Genomic DNA, 14,693 nt, shown 5'->3' with positions numbered 1-14,693 from the left:
CGTGTTTTGGAGTTTTTACGTGTTTTGGAGTTTGTACGTGTTTTTACGTGTTTTGGAGTTTGTACATGCTTCAGAGTTCGTACGTGATTTGAAGTTTGTATGTGCTTTGTCTCTAGGGGCCACCGTAAATATACTTTTATTTATTCACTCCACATAAAATGTAATAAATAAATCATATAATACAAAAATCAACTATTCACATTTCAAGTTTTAACTATTTAAATTTTCAGCTTTTTCCTTTCACAAATTTAAAGTGAAAAGAACACAAAACACTGCAAACCACAACACAATTAAATATAAATTATAATATGAAAACTAAAAGAACATGCATATTCTCTGTCATATGGACCTGCATGAATAAACTTTCTGAATCCTTTATCATCTGCAACCGAAAATAGTTGTGGATGATTACTATACCTTTCTAATGTTGTTGTCCCTGCCTCTCTTTCTCTCTCTCTGGCTCTGTTCCTGTGCTACTGAGTGTAACTACCGCCCCTCCCCCCTCTGCCCAGCGTAAAGCACAAGGCTCGCGTGCGGAGTGAAGCGGAAAAAAAGTGCGAGAGAGAGGCTGAGAGAAAGAAAAAAAAAACAAAACCCACGTGACGGCTCGCGATAAGGAGCCGGCTCGCGTCGTTCACGTCAAAGAGTCGGCTCTAAGAGCCATTTCGTTCGCGAACGACCCATCACTATCCACCATAGCCTCGTCTCAGTCCTGTGTGCTTGATCTAAAGTTGACTTTGACCGCAACCCACGTTAAACCAGCAGTTGGTACAACGCTGCATGAAGTTACAACATGGTGTGAGAAGTTGGCGAGACCGTGTGAACGGGGACCACGACGTGAGTAAGCTAGCCGTAGATTAGCTAACGGTAGACGTTGCTAACGGCATGGGGCAATTCAGGCCACCATCGCCGCTACTGCTCACCGGCAATTTATCTGAGACCTGGCGCAGGTGGGAACAAAGATTCAGACTGTATATGACTGCTACGGGTGCGCTGGAGAAAGATGAAAAGGTTAAAACAGCCATTCTTCTCCACACTATTGGCGAGGAGGCGCTTGAAGTGTACAACACACTCACTGTAACCCCAGCCGGAGACGCGCTAGCAATGGAGGACATTCTGAAAGCGTTTAAGGACTACTGTAGTCCACAAAAGAACGTTGTTTTTGAGCGCCATAAGTTCTGGTCAAACCCAATGTCAACAGGTGTAACAGTGGACAGATATATCACAGAACTCCGTCACAAAAGTAAAAGTTGTGAGTTTGGGGTCAATGAGGACGACATGATCAGGGACAAATTGGTGTTCAGCATAAATGACACAAGACTAAAAGAGAGATTACTTCGTGACAACGACCTCACACTGCGCAAAACGATAGAAATATGCAGATCAGCAGAAGTGGCCAAGTCACAGATTCAGGCCATGCAGTCAACAACTGCAGCCCAAGATACATCAGTGGACGCATTAAGAAAAATAACGGGACATGTTAAATCAGGACACAGTAAAAACAAAACGAGCAACGACAAGCAAATGGTTTGTTACAAATGCGGCAACAAACACGCGCTCCGACAGTGTCCAGCCTATGGGGCAACATGCCACAAGTGTGGGAAAAATAACCACTTCTCAAAAGTGTGCAGAGCAGGCGCAGAGAAAAGTAGAAACTACAAGAAAACAAAAACTATTAATAACATTGAGACTGATGGGGATTCACTGTACATTGGCGTGGTGTGCAGTGACAAGCACAAAACTGAAAGTTGGCATGAAAGTGTGACAATCGGAGACGTATCAGTCACCTTCAAGCTAGACACAGGTGCAGACGCAAATGTGCTCCCCAGATCAGTTTACAACAAGTTACCAGGGATGCCTCGGTTACAGCCCACAAAGACTGTACTCATAGCTTTTGGTGGAGCCCGCATACGTGCAGATGGTGTGGTGTCTCTTGAGTGTGAAGCACGGAAGCACAAGGCTGTGTTTGACTTTCTTGTATCAGGCCATGCAGATAAACCGATCCTGGGTGGACAAGCTTGTGAAGAGCTGCATCTGGTGAAACGAGTTGAGACCCTTGCCATAACATCCACTAAAACGAAACTAGCCAAACCACCTTCTACCAAGGAAGAGCTTGTGGAGATGTATGCTGATGTGTTCACAGGCTTAGGTGAGTTCCCTGGAGTTCACCACATACACACTGACCCAAACGCAACACCTGTGATTCACGCATGCAGGAACCACGCTCCTACACTGTGCAAACACCAGAGGGTGAGGTGCTCAGGAGAAACAGGAGACATCTGAGGAAAATACAGCCAAGCCTGTTTAAGGACACATCCATGGACCCAGATGTCTGTTCACGCCCAAGAGCCAGTTGTGCCACCAGCAAGTGACACCCCACAACACTCACCTCCTGCAAGTATGGACAATACACCCACATGCTACACACGCAGTGGCCGAGCAATAATACGCCCTGCCAGGTATAGAGACTAAGTGATTGGGAAACTTAAAGTCACTCTACCCTGTACCTGAGTTGTTCTGTACAAGTTAGATAACTGTCTTGTTGGAAAAGAGAGAAAATATGTCATGTTTCATATGTTCATTTTGACATGTCTCATCCAATTTGTCATGTGTTCATCTGTTTCAAAACACTGCACTGATATATATTTGCATTGTTCAAGTGATAGGCAATCTAAGGTGTGCTTTACTTAATGTCTCAAGAATATAATATTGTTAATGTTCCTACGATTTAAAAGGTGCATTTATGTTACAAAATATTGGCGTTAACCCTTTAGAGCCGGTCGGAGCGGGCATGCTCTGTTTTGCGTAACTATTTTTAAATCCCGGTAGCTCTGCAGCCACGTAAGCTAGCGCAATAATTTTTTTTGCATATGAAACCGGAGGAGTTGTACTTACATCTTATGCCATCAGCTTGTCCTAGGTCACAGTTTCCTTCCACATATAGCTTTGCAAAAACAGCATAAAAAGCACTTGCAGCAACAAAAACATAATATTCCAGAAACACGCTTTGCCGATCCGATCAGCTGTTCATAACACTTCCTACGTTGGAATAGACGTCAGCGCGAACTTTTGCATGTCCGCCATTACCTGCCCATAACGGGAGGTGATGTAATTTTCGCGGAAATGTAGTTTTTTTTTATCATCAGGGCCTCAGGGCCTATACTGGTGTTTTTAAAAGTTATCTTTGACTTTATGACTTTCTGTGTCTTTTCTGGGATGCTTAGGACTCATATTGCTCTGCTGGAAATAGTTTATTTTGATGCACCTGCTGCTTTTTTGCAAATTTGCAGTATAATATTTATTTCCGTTTTTCCTGCAGTATATAAAAATTGGTGTATTTCAAAAATAAAACTATGAAGACACTCAAAATAAATTTCCTGTGGTAGGAAACTATTTTGTGCAACTTTTTTGTATTTACAGTTTTGAGGGATAAGCCTCTCAAATTTCTCTAACTAGAAATATGTGTTAAAAAAGCAAAAATGATTTTAAATTTTTTTGTAGTTTATTGCACTTTTTTGCTATTTATGTAATTACTATGCACTTAATGAATACATATTATTAAAATCTGGGCTATAATTGTTGTATTGATGTATAGCAACTTGAAATGCTCCCAAAAATGGCTCCACAGCCTGTAAAAATATGATATAAGCTCTGGCGGACTTGGTTCTGTGGTAGTATCTTTATCTCGGAAAAGAGGGATGTGGTATATTGCAATAAGCAGCAGCTATTACTACCTCCCACCAGTAGGTGGTACTGTGGTATTGTATGTGATTGAAAGGGAGCTGAGTAAAAAGACCCGACCTCCACCATAGCCTCGTCTCAGTCCTGTGTGCTTGATCTAAAGTTGACTTTGACCGCAACCCACGTTAAACCAGCAGTTGGTACAACGCTGCATGAAGTTACAACAGTCCCCCTGCTAGCTTATGCTTACAAATGGACCGTGTGCCATCGTGGTCGCACAGACGGACACACCGCGCTGCTCTGCTCGCTAAGCTAACTAAGCTTTGGGAAACAAAAGAAAAAGCCCGATACTGGTTATGTTACACTGGCAGCATGAAGTCAGTGCATTATATTGAATCATTATCATCTGTTAGCTATCCGTCTGTCTCAGCGTGTTAGCCCTGCGACAGACTGGCAACCTGTCCACAGTGTCCCTCGCCTCTCACCCTGAGACAGCTCGGATAGGCTCCAGCCACCCCCCCTCTTCTTCTCATTTCTTTCTTCTTTTAACCCTTCCAGAAGGATAACTCTTCCACACTAGGGATGGGTACCGGTATAAACGGTAGTAACCAGACCGAAAAGCAGCGCACATTTCGGTGCTTTATTTCGGTGCTTTTTTTCCTGAGACGTCACACACTTTGAATTCTAGCCAATCATTTTACGTTTCCGAGGATAGTAGGCGGGGCCAGGTACGTACGTTCTTTTAGAGCAGAGCTACAGATTAAAAATGCCCAAGGTGAAGCGGTCAAAGTCTGGCTGTACTTCACAGCAAAAGATGCAAACTCAGCAGCAACAAGTGCTTTAAGCTGATACTGTGATACTGTCAAAGGAGGTAACACCTCGAATCCGATGAAACACCTGGCGACGCATAGCGTTTTTTTTAAAAGCCGAAAAATGTGCTGTATTTGATAGCTTGCTGCGAGACCTCACACCAAGCACATCTACTGCGGGTCGGTTGCCTGTTATGCAACATCCCCCAAAAACACGAAGAGGAGAGTCCTGGCCCCTAGCCCTGCCAGTGTAGCAGAAATGATGAGGATGATGATGCAGCAGCCGTTCTTCTCTGCGTGAGTAGCTTAATGTTGTTCGTGTGTAATTTACGTTGAGTAGGCTAACCACGTTATTACATTAATGCATGTAAGGTGAACTAGCAAACATCATCATAGCTACATGCTGCTGTCTTCTTGTTTGATGGCAGATACTCCCTTCACAATGGCCAAAAAGGCTAAAATGACCAAAGAAAAAGTGGAAAACAGTTAAACATGAGAGGTTTTTGGACAAAGTTTGTGTTTTTTCCATTGTTTAAGCACTGCTTCCAGCCAACAGTGATACCATATATGCCCCATAGCTGCAGAAAAGGCTAACATTGTTATCTTTTTACAAAAAAAACCAGCTGAACATGAGAGGTTTTTGGACCAATTTTGTGTTCTCCATTCTTTAAGCACCGGTTTAAGCACCGGCACTGTTTCAAAAGTACCGATTTGGCACCGGTATCGGATAAAACCTAAACGATACCCACCCCTACTCTTCACTGTCATTGACCTACATCAGTCATCAGGTTGGTTTAAACAGAATCACAAAGACAGGAACGACAGTTGGTGGAGTCAGGTGAGGCTCGCTCATTGCATCCTTTCTATCCTCAACAGGACATTTTATAATAAGAACACTTGGAGGGAAAGTTGTTCAAGCAACAGTGTGTGGCGGCCGAACACATCAGCAGCCATCGTAGCCTGGAACATTTCTGTGTTACCAGACTTGTTGTTGTTGTTGTTGTTGTTGTTGTTGTGAGAACACTAATATCCAACTCGGTAAATCGGACATTAAAAACATTTGCAACAAAACAACAAAATAAAAAATGAATGTTCCAGATTCTTAAAATGCCTACATTTTTTATTTGTGCCAACACATTTACTTATTTTACTTTTAGGATTTATGCAGTGTTTTGATCCTAAACTCGTGGTATATCTCACCAGAAGTGGAACATTAGTAAAACAATGTAAAGCTCTTACTAAAGAACTAACTTCAATAAGCAAACGAAGAGACGTTCAAAGGAGTCGACTAAAGCTAACCCGAGTCCTCCTGTGGAAACTAAATGTTGGATCGATCTGGAGTCTGGAGCACGATTGTGGATGTGGAGCTTCCTGCTTGAAATAGCAACTAGAGATGCCAATTTGATTTTCCCAACACCGCTCAAAGTTCATGTGTGAAATTAGTTTTCTCTTAAATTTGTTATCTGTTGCTCTCTTTAGTAAAAACAGCTCCCCGAAAACTGGCTTGAATACAGTCACAGTGCAACTGTAAAACCCCCAAATCTCAAACTGAGCCAAAGCACCTGGGCTGTAGGATATCATCATTCCCACTATCATGTACTTTGCATCTGAAGACAGAGTTTTAGCTGCATGTGACACTGAGACCTAATAAAGGAAATACACTAAACACGTTACTTTTTATTTTAAAGTTCATAGCAGCTCAAATGTTAAAACAAGTATGAGGGACTATTCACCCACAGGGAGGAAGGATACTGTGCAGCGTCCGTGGCACTAGTTTTGAATCTCTGGGTGAGGCTGTAAAATTTGTGTTTCTGAGCTCAACTTTAAACAACCTCTTCTTTTTGTTTTCCTTTTTTTTGCTCAATGTTGGTTCATAATCCTTCCCTCCAGCCCTCCTGTTTCTCTACAACTAAACCTCAGTTACATAAACCTACTGAATCTGTTGTTGTGTGTGGAAACTGTGGGTGCAGGGGGCGGGGCATCTTACTGCCAACGGCCACCCCAGGAATGCAGCCCCACAGTGGGTCTGGACCACAGCCAGCCATGTGGCCTCCCAGTGTCACTGAAACACAAAGAGGAAAAAAGAGGAACTTTGAGTGCGTTTTTATTTATCGTAGGACAACAACGTGTTGGGAGTACACGCCGAGGTCGTCTAATACTGCACGCGTTGAGTCTTTCTTCTTCTCTTTAACGATAGAAACCGCGGCGTTGTGGTGCGTCTGGCTCACAATCCTTTGATGAACACAAACACAGTTTCAGTAATATTTAAAGAATCCCCTCCAGCAGTGTTCGGTGGTAAAAGGGTTCATGCAGATGCAATGACAGACTTCTCTCTGCCATACCTGACATAAAGAGGTTTAGCTAACACTACCTGACACCTACTGTTAATCCTATTTCAAATTGCACTCTCAACCATGAAATCCACTCACAAGAGGTAAAAAATACACAGCGATGCAGTGCAGAGGTGTTACAAAGATAATCTTTCCCCTGCCACTTTTCTCCACTGGCTTTAAAGGAACAGAGCAGATACAATTAAACCATGGGCAGGTCTTCTGGGTGAGAAACGGGGGGTGGGGGCTCCTTGTGAAATTAGGCTATGCAGCAAATCAAAGGGGAATGTTATCATACTGCGAGGCAGCCAGACATGTGGCAGACACCGTTTCCTTGGTTTTTAAACCAAAGCTTAATTTGCACCAAAGCTTCCTGATGCTGGCTGCGGAAAGTTAATCATACAAACTCTTCCAGGTGTTGCGGTCTTGTTGACCCAGCGCTGATCCCAGAGCGGAGGCACGAGTCTGGACGGAGCTCATTCAGCACGACTGTCCTGACTGAGGGTTCGTGAGCTGCAGTAACAAAACCAGCAGGTCCTCCAACTAAAGCAGCCGAGGCTGATGTTGAAGCTTATTGCAAACTGGCAGATGAGAGGCCGAAAACACACACTGCATAATTTCCATTACTGGACAGTTTGGGCTGATAGTAGCAAAGTCATCTGGGTTATCTTGACAAAAGCTCTAAAGGTTTCGTTTCTAACAGCGTGCTGGCTGTGGTACTGCTATCGAACTAATGAAAGACTGTCTCCGGTTGCTGTGCGCAGGGTCCAGCATTAGTGGAACTTGACCCAAATTCTTAATCGATGAACTTCCACTTGAACGTTTATATTTAATTATCTTTTCAAAGAATATTATTAAGCATATCTACCTCTGCATTACACAGATTTAAGGAATATGACTTTAAACAAATAAAGACCCAAAAAATAAAGAGAGAGTAACTTTGTAGTGCCGCTGACTGCAGTCAACGAGGAGGTCGGAGGCTGACAACAAGGCTGTAAAGGAGAGGGGTAGACAGTGCGGGAGGCCGGCTGTGACAGGGATGGGAGGGTGGGTGTCACCAGGTACGATTCCCCCTGTCTCGGTGCATCTCAAGAGTTTCGCCTGGCTGATCAGGGACGACAGGAATGCTGCTCCTACCCTTCAGTCAGCTGTCACAAGAGGTCACGGAAGAAGACAGAGCATGCGAGTCACACACTGCACAGGTCAGACGCATGCGGGCTACATGCGTCGGCATTCAGCAGTGCGCGCTCACGCCGCATGTGAAGTTCGACAGCAGCTCTGGAACTGGGAACAGGCGTGGGCTGACAGGAAGTGATGTGCTGCTCAGTTTAATTTCTCCATCATTTCGATTATTTTGGCAGTCACTGGTGAAGTCTGGGGACTGAAAATAGAGGAACAAAAATACAACAACTTGGATTAGAGAGGGAAAAAAGGAGGGAGTTCAGAGGGTCGTATATCATTAAGCAATTGAGAAAGTTAATTAGGCAGCTCTGATAATTATTGCCATGGCAACCTGCGTGCACTCATGCAGATTTGATTAACGAGGTGCCATTTATGCGTACTGGCTAGACGGCGAGGCCTGCAAAGAGCTTGAGAGACCCCTATAGGTGGAAGATGTAACGTGTGCTTTATTCACAGCCTCATTGTGATCCTACACTTCAGCCAGCACTTCTTTACTGGCTCCTAATGTCTCGTTCCAGTGAGAGCAGAAAGGTTTCCCAGTAAGAATAAATGATATTTCCACAGATGGACGGGAGTGTTGAAGAAAAGAGTAAAGAAAAGATGCGTTTTGCATCTAAAGAAGTGCGTTGGTGTGGGTGTGTTGTATTCTAGTACACATGTTGCCCTCTAGTGGAGTACAGCAACACTCCTGAGCACACACCTTGCACTGAAAGCTGTCTGCAGCCTTGCTTTGCAGTCTGGTGCAGGGATGCTTCATTATGCAGTGGGGACAGTTACTAATGGCTGTTAAGATAACAGAATGCAGCAGCAATAAACCCAAAGAGCATCCGAAACGAGAGCTGAGCCAATTTCAAAGACAGGAGCTGTCATCAGTCAGTACATTAATCAGAGAACAGATAGGTGCTCACGATCTTCAGAGCATAGTTTCATCAACATGACGCACGAGACATGCTATCAAAATCAGTTAGCTAAAAAATTAATAAATAAAAACTTAATTAGCACCCTCACCATAGATGGCACCAGCATGCAGACAAAAGCAAATACATGAAAGTAAAGTAAGCTCAGTGGGAGATTTCTCCAGGGACACGCTAATCCTCCTCCACATCATTTCACACACAGCCAAGTGAGAGGTATGGATTATAGTTTATTATACAAATATCAAGCACAGATGCATTTTAATGACAGTCATATCAATTACAGCCTCTCGCTCTAAAGTGTTTCATAAATCTCTGACAACAGCACGTGCTCAGAAAGCCACGTCCTGGTGTAAAAATAGAAAACGGGAATAAAACATTGATTTTACTGTCATGAATACCTGTTTCTTTATCGAGCTGCTTTGAAGCCAGTCTTCACCTGCAGTTCACAGCCTTGTCACAGTCTATTACAGCTGCTGCTTGTTTCCTGGCTCGTGACATTTTCTTCCTGTTTTTATGAGTAAATCAGCTACTGACCAAATATATTTCACACCCAATGTGAAGGATCCACACACACAGGCGGATGAGGAACGATGGACACAGAAGGCAGAAAGGGACGTGATAACATACATCATTTAAATGCTTTCAAAGTCGTTATTAGAGCTACAACATTTCTCTATCAAATCAATATGTTTTTGTGTTTCTACACCACAATATTAAATACTAATGTAATAGACTATTATTGGTTATTGTTAGATGCTGCGTTTTTGGACATACTGCCTGATACAGGCTCATTTACCACAATCAGCCTGCTGATAAGACGTTTTGGTGCAGCCAGAGCAAAAACCAGAGTTAAAACATCAAAAACCACAAAAAGATACTGACGTGTCACTGAAAGTTTCCTCATCATCAAGATTATCTGTTGTGGTGGTGAAGACAGAAAAAGTTAGCTGTCAGTCTATGTTTCTGTCCTCGCCTGTGTTCACAAACTCATAGTGACCAAGTGGGCCAAGAGATAACATGAGCTATCGACTCCACATCGAAAAGGAGCGAGGTGAGATGGTTAGACGTCTGTGCACTGAATCATATCTGTTATTAACCTCTGTCTCTCTTCCACAGCATGTCTTTATCCTGTCTTCCTTCTCTCACCCCAACCAATCACAGCAGATGGCCCCGCCCCTCCCTGAGCCTGGTTCTGCTGGAGGTTTCTTCCTGTTAAAAGGGAGTTTTTCCTTCCCACTGTCGCCAAAGTGCTGCTCACAGGGGGTCATATGATTGTTGGGCTTTTCTCTGTTGTATTATTGTAGGGTCTGTATAAATTAAATTGAATGGGTTAAGATGGTTCAGGCATCTGACCAGAACGCCTCCTGAGCACCTCCCAGTCAAGGGTTTTTGGGAACTTCCTATCGGGAGGAGGTGTATGAGCTGGACGAGGTGGCTGGGGTGAGGGAAGTCTGGGCTTCTCTGCTCAAACTGCCCCCACGACCCAAACAAAGATAATAACCACCGTGTAGCATCACCTCTTCTTTTACAAAACATCTTTAATAATAATAATGGATTGCATTTATATAGCGCTTTTCGAGAACCTCAAAGCGCTTTACAATTCCACTATTCATTCCCTCTCACATTCACACACTGGTGGAGGCAGCTACAGTTGTAGCCACAGCTGCCCTGGGGCAGACTGACAGAAGCGAGGCTGCCATATCACGCCATCGGCCCCTCTGGCCAGCACCAGTAGGCAAGTAGGGTAAAGTGTCTTGCCCAAGGACACAACGACCCAGACAGAGAGCCCAGGGATCAAACCGGCGACCTTCCGGTTACAGATGCGATTCCCAACCCCCTGAGCCACGGTCTTTGAACTGAGCAGACCAGTTCCTGGACTTTGGGGAGAGGTCAGTGTTGTCCCATAAGAGATTTTAGCTGCAGAGTCAAATGTTTTCATTTTAAACGAGCTTTAGCCCCGACAGGGTGGTGACGTTTCTGCATCATGTGTCACAGAGGGAATCTCCTTTGCACTAACCTGCATTTGTTGACTGAGCCCATGCTGTGACTTCCATGATAGATCATAGACATCCAACACTGACCTTGAGACTCCAGATTCCTGTTTCTTGGTCAAAAAGTCTCTGCTTTGACGTTTGCTTGGAGTCGTGGTCTTGTTGGTGTTTGAACCCACTGCTGATCAGATTTAGTCTAGAAGGAATTCCATGATCTGCCAGACTGGTTTGTTCAAGATACAGTTAAGTTCCACTCATTTGAACTTCACCGGTTCCAGAATCAGAATCCCATACAGTAATGTAATCTCCACATAACTGTGAATGCAGTGCAGCATCAACACATTCTCCAGGTTTTCCTGCAGACATAAAGCCAACGATGCGCACTGAAGGGTTCAGACTCGGACTCGTCCATCTTCCAGTCCATCGTTTGTCCTCTCTGGCAAAGCTGAGCTGTTTCTGGACGTTTGCAGGCCTCAGTAACGACTCTTATTCCTGCATGATCAACAAGCACCAGTCTTTTGGTACAGCTGTGGCTTAAACCTGACGCTGGCTGATGGTCTAATAAATCTGTTAAGCACTGGCTTAATGAACTAGTTCAATACTCACATTAGTGATGATGATATTTCTATTGACACTATTATTATTATTGGATGACTCTTTTCCTTTACACAGTGACGCCAGAGAGGCATAAAGTTGATATTTAAATAACATCTGGATGTGAAAATGAAGTTTGTGTTCTGACTTTCAGGACTTTACATTTGGCCTTTTAATCCAAGGAAAACTAGAAATGATGAATGCATCCACAGCTGTCAGTCTTATATTTTGTCAGCTCCCGGCAAATGAAGTTGTTCCTTTACAAAAGCACGTGGAGTTTGGGGCTGCTCGCACTCAGCACACAGATTCCCCTTTGAATCCGCACTTTTTCAACATCCTGCTGAGAACCAACAACAGCAAACAAAGACCGGTTTGACGTACCTCTAATTCAGTCTCCTCTGTGGGCAATCCCAGCAGGCCTTCAGCTCCCCTGGAGTGGTGCTAGCTTGGATCTGGGCTTTTTCCCCTAAGAGTGGAGTCTAATGGACCCTGCTGTGTGGTTCCAGGCATATTCATCCAAGGAAAGTCATGTGTGCTGTGTTATCAGCACCAACATCTAAGACCAGCTTTCATTCATGCATTTCTCCTACATCGAACTAGTTCGAATAAGCTTTGGAAACACACGTTTTTGAAGCTGACTGACATTAAGCTCCACTAAAGCTGAACTCATTTTAACCAGTCATGTGACTGGGACACTGGACCTGACTCACTGCTGTTGAGGTCTACAATGAAAACGCTCTCCTCTGATGTTTGTGGACACGAGGACAGAGTGGATGCTCTGGTGTGTATGTGTGGTCTCACACATGTCCTTCTAAGCAGTCTAAGAAGTTCCTGCAGAATAACCAGACACCTGTCACTGGGTCTGAGGACAGAGAGTTTATATCTTCTGCTTTTTGAATATTCTTTGATTTATTGTTATTCATGTTGTGTAGTCTTTGCATTTCTTGTTTCTAAGTTATTTTCTGTAGTTTCTAGGATGTGGGTTTTGTTTCTATGCCTCCCCTGTCTAGTCAACCTCGTCTCTATGTTCATGCATCTCCTGTGTCCAGACTATGTCTCCATGTCTCAGTGTCAAGTCTGAGTCTTTGTGAATGTCTCCTGTATCTTTGACAGTCTTGGGTGCTCTGTCAGTGTTTTTGCTTTTGCTTCCTGGTCTCGTTATGTGTGATTACTCCCAGCTGAGCTCTCCTCCGGTGTCCGATGCCCTCGTTATCCCTCTGTGTGTTTAAGCCCTTTGTCTGTTTCCTCCTCCGTGACATGTTCCATGTCTCAGGTTTCTAGTTTCCTCTCTGTTTAGGTTCAGTCATTGTCTTCCTTCGCTTTTGTTTGTGTTTTTGGGTCCACACTCTCTCGGCTCCACGCCGTCTGTACAACACCTTACATTTGATTCTCATCAGCATAAAGCTTTCAAAAACTTGTGTGGATGCTGTACACAGAACACAGTGTAAAGGTCTCAAACCACCATCTTTAGGTTTTACTAGGAAAATGACAAATAGTTATGGTGATTTACTGCAACATGTAAACATACACAAAAACACAGTTTGTATTCAGGGAGCCTAAAGGGGCCGACCAGCTCTCTCCCTGTGATTCCAGCCTAAAACAAGACTCCACGCCTCCTTACTGATGTCGCAGCCTTGTTGGGACATGGTGGTCGTCCACCAACCATCCACCACGTGTGAGCATGTGAGCATTGATCAAGGGTGGTCGAACTGCAAGTCTCTGGAGGATCCTGTACCTTGATGTTCGCGGGACTCCAGAGGAACCAGCAGCTTCAAATATCTGTTTGCTGCTTAAAGGCCTTTCAGCTGCTGCTCTCTTAATGTATTTGTCTGGCAGAAACCTCCCTCATTGCTGTGACTCAGCCACAAATCTCTTAACAGTACAGTCATCACGCTGGAAGTTTTCGTGAAGGTTTTCATTCCTTGTCCAAGTCATTAGACTATTTCACGATTTTCAGCAGCAGAGATGCTTTTTCTCTCTCGTACTGTTTGGTGGTCTGCTTAATGTTTTATTTGTCACCTGTCACCCACTCGGCTCTTACGCAGAGTTTCTGTCTGAATCCTGTTCATGTGTTTCCACCACTTTGCATTTAATCATTAGTTATTATTAAACCCTCTCCCACAGTGTGTCTTTTGTCCCGTCTCTGTTAAAGGTGAGTTTTCCTTCCCACTGTCACCAAGTGCTTGCTGGTAGGGAGTCAATATTTTGATAGATCCGCCCAATTTCTCCAAATGAGTTTGCTTTGCAGATTTTCAGTCAGTTGAATCGGGTGAAGCGGGAGGCAGAGTTTACTGAAGAATGCCTGCAGAGTCTGTAACTGACTCAGAGTACAAGCCAACCAGAAAGCCCGAGTTCGCCTCATCTCAGGGTCAACAAACTCAAATCAATTTAATTAAGTTTTATTGCTGTGGTGCTAAATCACAACAAGAGTAGCCTCCAGGCACAAACTCGCAGTTATTAGCTAAGCCCGTTTCCTGCAGTAGGGTCCAGGTGATCGACCTGGCAACTAGAGAAAAACCAGACGAAGTACAACCCCGTACACTTAGAACTGCATCCTACCAGACAGATGTACTATCAGTAGTATGGGGTGGAGGAGCAGCCTGTTAGACACCTGCAGACTCCTGCAGTGAGAAGCAGTAACATAAAGACACGTGCAGAGAACCTCTCTATAAGAGCAACTGATTAATGAGTCACTGCTCAGCACCCAGCCAGGCTACAGAGGGCCAAAGTCTTAACATGTCGACACACTGGGCTCTTAGGTAGGCACATTCAGCTTTCATTGATGCAATTATTATTGAACTAATCACGGCATTAAAAAAAATCTTTATTTAAGCAGGGAAAAAATTAATTGACATTAGAAAAATTCTTTTCCAAGGATGTCCTGGCCAAGATGAGAACAGCACAGTGTGCAACGTGCTAAACAAGCCAGTGTATTTAGCCATGTAGACATGAACAAGAAAACCTGCTGAATTTCAAACTGTGGCAGTCGGCATTGATCTGTTTTGATGTTGACTCTCTGAGTCTTGGGCGGCAGAGCAGGAATTCTGACTTTCCCACACAGGCTGTGCTCCATCAGCCTCAGCATAAAAGGACCAGCTCCTGCACACAGTCTCTGTCATATGTGAACATATGTGAAGTGTGGTAAACAGGCTCCTATATGGCTCCGTGTTCCCAGCGCCTCCCTGCTGA

The sequence above is a fragment of the Astatotilapia calliptera genome, chromosome 22 (assembly GCF_900246225.1).
Source record: "Astatotilapia calliptera chromosome 22, fAstCal1.2, whole genome shotgun sequence".
Lineage (NCBI taxonomy): Eukaryota > Metazoa > Chordata > Actinopteri > Cichliformes > Cichlidae > Astatotilapia > Astatotilapia calliptera.
The sequence above is the reverse complement of the archived record's forward strand: the minus strand, read 5'-3'. Positions refer to the sequence as shown.